Below are 4,859 nucleotides of genomic sequence, written 5' to 3'. Positions count from 1 at the left end.
GCCTAACTTGTAAATTCATTTAGATACGTTGATAAGAGGTCATATCTCAAACTAGCAACTAGTAGCTGCATTTTCTTTTTTCCTGTGTACCTTGATTTACTAGACTGCATGTCCTTTTGGGCTACTGGAACATGTTGCACACAAAAAGATAGTGAATGTTGCAAAGTAGATTACACAGTGACTTAGGCCTGGCTTCAGCACAAAAAGAATGGAGATCTGTGAGCTGAACACGGAGGAAGGAATATCAGGCTGGTTTTGCTGTCGTCTTCCTCTTCTGCGACCTGGGGCAAGTCACAGAAATCTCACTGTACTTCTGATTTTGTAGCTATTTAACTGGTCTGACTGCCTCTGGAGGGAGGAGGTTATCAGAAGGTTATAAAGTTCCTTCATATTCTCAGGTAGAAGATAGTACAGAAATGCAAACTTTTGTTTCTAGTTATAAAAAATACCAAGTGTTAAATCATGCTGTGAAAATGAAGTTGCTGCTGGATACAGGGATACTTCTGGTACTAGTCTAGCCTGTTCTGTTTTACTGCACCAAGTCATTTAAACTAGGGGTACTTATTTTAAGATGTATTCCAGTGAGAAAATATACTTTGTTAAAATACTTCATGTAGTATTTAACAATCTAATTTCTTAAAAAGAACTTCATTGTGTTTGCTATGATTTATGAAAGCAAAATTCAAATTATTAGCTAATTTGTTTTAATGTGTACAGTGCTGAATGCAAACTGTTAGATCTGACTTGTATTTATGTAGAACAGAAAGTCGCTAGCCCATACGTAGTCTTACCTACATCAAATAAAAATACAGGTGGGTATTGATGTGTGGTATAAGGAAGGCACTTGAATGAGGTGTGAAAGATTTAAACTTTTAAGAGGTTCTGTACTGTGGGGCCTAGTGGATGTGAATCGACTGTAGCATTCTGTAAAAAAAAACTGTAAAAAAAAAAAAGAAAATTGAAAACCAAAAATGCACACTCTTAATCTGACTGTAAACCCCTGACGTCAGCTGATTACACTTGGGCTGAGGGAGAAGCTTAAAGGGTGAGGCTTCTGACTGACTTCAGGAGACCTTGTTGGATCAGCCTGCCAGTATATGAGAATGTGCCGGACTGTTTGTGCTGCCTGGAGTGGTGCTGCTGCCTCCCCACCAGCAGCGGTTCTGCAACACAGCATAGACGTCCTCTCCAGCAATGACCTTGCATTTCTGAGATGGAAACACCTGTGCGCCAAGCTGTATGTGAAGTGGCCCTATTTGTGTTTATGCAAGGAACCGCGGAAAGACTGAAACGCAAGGCAAGTTTAGCCCCACTGCATGCATTTCAAACTTGTGCTGAAAATTGCAATCCTTAGTTTTTCTCTCTTTACTTTTTACATGAGCTGGCATCGCTAATCTCATGCCATTGACTTTAATGTATTAAAGTAAATGTTTACCAGCTACTGTCTCTCTGTAACCCACAGGCATAGTACCTCAGTGCTAACAGTGTTTAACAATCAGTAGAAAAGTTTTTTTTTAAGTGGTGGAGCAATTCTGCAAAAAGAAAAATAGCTTCCTAAATTCAATAGTAAATAAACTAATTCTAGGTTACTGTAAACTTTAATTATGACCTTCCTGTTCTTTGTCCACTCTTTGTCATTTTAAAGCTATATATGAAATATAAGACATAAATCTACTTTTAAAAGGCTTTTACAAACTCATAATGCAAGCTACTACTTTAAAGTATTATATGCAGATCTGTCCTGCAAGATCTATTTCATTTATTCAGGAAGGGGAAATATGCTGTAGGAGAAACATTAGTGTGTTCTATTCTAACTAAGCATATGGATTAATTTCATAACACAGCAATTAAAATCCATTTTGAAAGTTGTAGAACGGAAAGTGATAGGAAAATTATTTAGTATTCGTTTACCGAGCAAGCACCTTACTCAAGTGCTCTCAGATTCTTATAAATGTGCTTCTGAGATGATGCAGTTTCTCAGAGGAGTCTTGGCAAACTCCTAAATCTGTTGTAATTACAATTCCTATCCCAGAGGTATTTAAAAGTCAAGACAAGGCAGTCTTTAAAAGCACACATGAAGTGTCTATGAATATTATCAGGCAACGTTCGTTACATTTTCCTCGATTTGTTCATATTTTGTTCATCTCACTGTAATAAAAATGTAGACAAAAGTCTCTATCAAACTACTTTGATTTTCTTCTTTTTTAATTTTTAAAAGGCTTAATATATACTTTATCTTTTACCTCTCTTCCTACCCATTTAGGTGTTGATTTAGTCATCTGATGGAGCTGGTCCTTGTTTTGATGTCCAGTGCCTTTCAAGTAGTGAAATAGGGTGCCTTATAACCCACTCTATCCAGTCCTACCAGGTAGGCATCGGATTGCTCCAAAAGCGAGGCAATGAGCGTCAGTTTTCCGAAGATTAACTGGTCGCAAGCAAGTCTGGATGTTGAATTTCCCAGTGTACAGCAGCCAGCTCAGAAGTAGGGGAAGGTCATCGCGACCTATTTACAATGATGCTTCAGTAGCTTTGGCGTAGACTGGTACTTAAGTGGGAACATGATGCTCCACAATTGCTGTTGTCTGAAGAGCACAGATTCTGAATAGTTTCACATGGCTCTTCCACAGTCACCAAGAGGCATGCTGAAATGGCATGCTGAAACCTACTTGGATATTCATAAACATTGTCAGAGAAAACAGGAATTATCAGCAACCTGAAAACATGAAGCAGCATGTGCCTTCTGAAGAAAATTTTCTTTTTTTTTCAGGGCCACCAACTTTGGTACTGAAAGAAATCATCTATAAAACAAGCTGCACTCCTTATAGCAACATAAACCCAATGTCAGCACAGCAAATGTGGTGTCTTTGTTCTGTTAGCTGGCCTTCAGTTAGCTAATTTATTGGAATAAATAGTGCTGTGATTGTCAGAGTAGCTGAAGGTCAAGTCACTATGAAGAAATCAGAAAATAAAGCAGTCAAGTTCTGAAATCCAGAAGCCAAACACTCAGCTTGGTGTGTATGTAGTGAAGTACATGATGTGTACAATCTGTCATGCCATTAAACAAAAATTGGTTCATATTTATGTGCCTGTGTTTACAGTACTTATACAGTCAATTCCTGTACCTGTTGATAGTTTGTATCAGTGTGAATTAGCTGTGAGTTCTTGCTCTAAGAATGTGTCACCCATACACTGTGTATATCTTTTTTTCCATAATTTTTTTCCAACCTGTGAACAGGCTGGATTGCAAAGCAGTTACCTGCCTGAAATAAGCTGCCTGAAGATACGACCTACCTCTCATGTAGCGTTTGTTCAGGCCACATGACAACTGCTTTTATATGGTGCTGAATACCCTGAGGCTTACAGTTCTCAGCCCCTCGCACTGGCTTCCGCAGTTGTTCCCACTCACTTTTACAATTCATCTGTAATTCCTGTTTCTTGAAACCAGCTGTATTTCAGTTACACCCACAGGAGGAGACATTTTTAGTCATCTGAATGTATGAGCCTATTAGGAAAGCTGAGCTACTTCATTTTCAAACCTTGGGCTGACCATGGATGGTATCAACACTGCCTTACAATATATGGTTGTTTAGTCAGATTTGCAGGTGTTATTTTACTGTCTCTGTTCAGAGGATTTAATGTCTGAGAACAAGGTCAGCTGAGAATAATACAGGATAAAGGAGTTTGATTCCAGGAAACATCCAGGCAGAGCTGGGATAAATCACTACCCGGCTGGGACAGCACTCAGTCAAATGTGTCCCTTGTAGAAAAAGGTGAGGGCAATAGACTCTTAAGAACCACGTTAAGAGGAACCCGAAATCTTGGGGACTTAATTAAATCTTCTGTCATAAGGACTTTCTGAATAAAGGAAGTTTTGTGCCGATGCCCCAAAATGTAGCTGGGGATGGTAGGTTGCTGAGGCAATAAGCACTTTGGGAGAGAATCCCGTTCAGCATTGGGTCTTTAATTTCGCTCCTGTTTAAACTGACATACTCTGCACCTGCCTGATCTTTCAGCCCTGCTCTTGGATCAACTGCAAGAGCTGGATAGACTCTTGAGAGAAAAATTATGGTGGTTGTTTCATAGCATGGCTGTGAACATGTTTAAAAAGCTAATTGAAGGCTTAGATTTCCGGAGGACAGTTCTGTAGCTTTGTACCAGTCTCTCTCTGGAACAGAAGAGGTCCCCATTAGCTACTAATCCCCCTGCAGACTGTTCTAAATTGCTTATAGAAATAGAATCGTAGAATGGTTTTGGTTGGAAGGGGAGTCATCTTCCTCCCCAGAAAATGCACTTTCAACAGAATCTGGCAGGGGCTGGATCCAGTCTGCTCCAGATGGCATCATCCAGGGATTAAAACGGAGATAGAAAACATTTACGCTGCTCTTGAGGTGGGATGAGCAAATTAAAGTATTTCTGGTTTTGGGGACTTTCCTTCTGAAGCAACAGTGTGGGTGTTGATTTTTTTTTTAGCTGACACGTTGATGAAACTTTATAACTTTGTGAAAAAGAAATAGTTGTTAGGAAAGTCAGACATTCTATTGAAATGGACCTTTGACAAAAAAAAAAAAAAACAAAAAACAAAAAACACACAAACAACAAAAAAACTTTTGGCTGCTCCTACCACTGTGGTTAAAGGTGAAAAGAGTATGCCCATTTAAAGAGTAGTAAAACTTTAATTACACCCTACAGCTTTGCAGTTCTCCTTTAGCTTGCCTAACCCCAGTGCACAGATTTTATGGCAGCCTTTCCTTTGGGAAGCAAGAAGGTTTTGCATCTATTCCTACCCTCCTTCCAGGATGAGAACAGGTTGCCGCCTAAGCTGTGCCAAGCTCCGGAGAGCCGCGGTGCTGTCAGCCTCT

Source organism: Phalacrocorax aristotelis, chromosome 9 (assembly GCF_949628215.1).
Source record: "Phalacrocorax aristotelis chromosome 9, bGulAri2.1, whole genome shotgun sequence".
NCBI lineage: Eukaryota > Metazoa > Chordata > Aves > Suliformes > Phalacrocoracidae > Phalacrocorax > Phalacrocorax aristotelis.
This window is presented reverse-complemented; position numbering follows the sequence as displayed.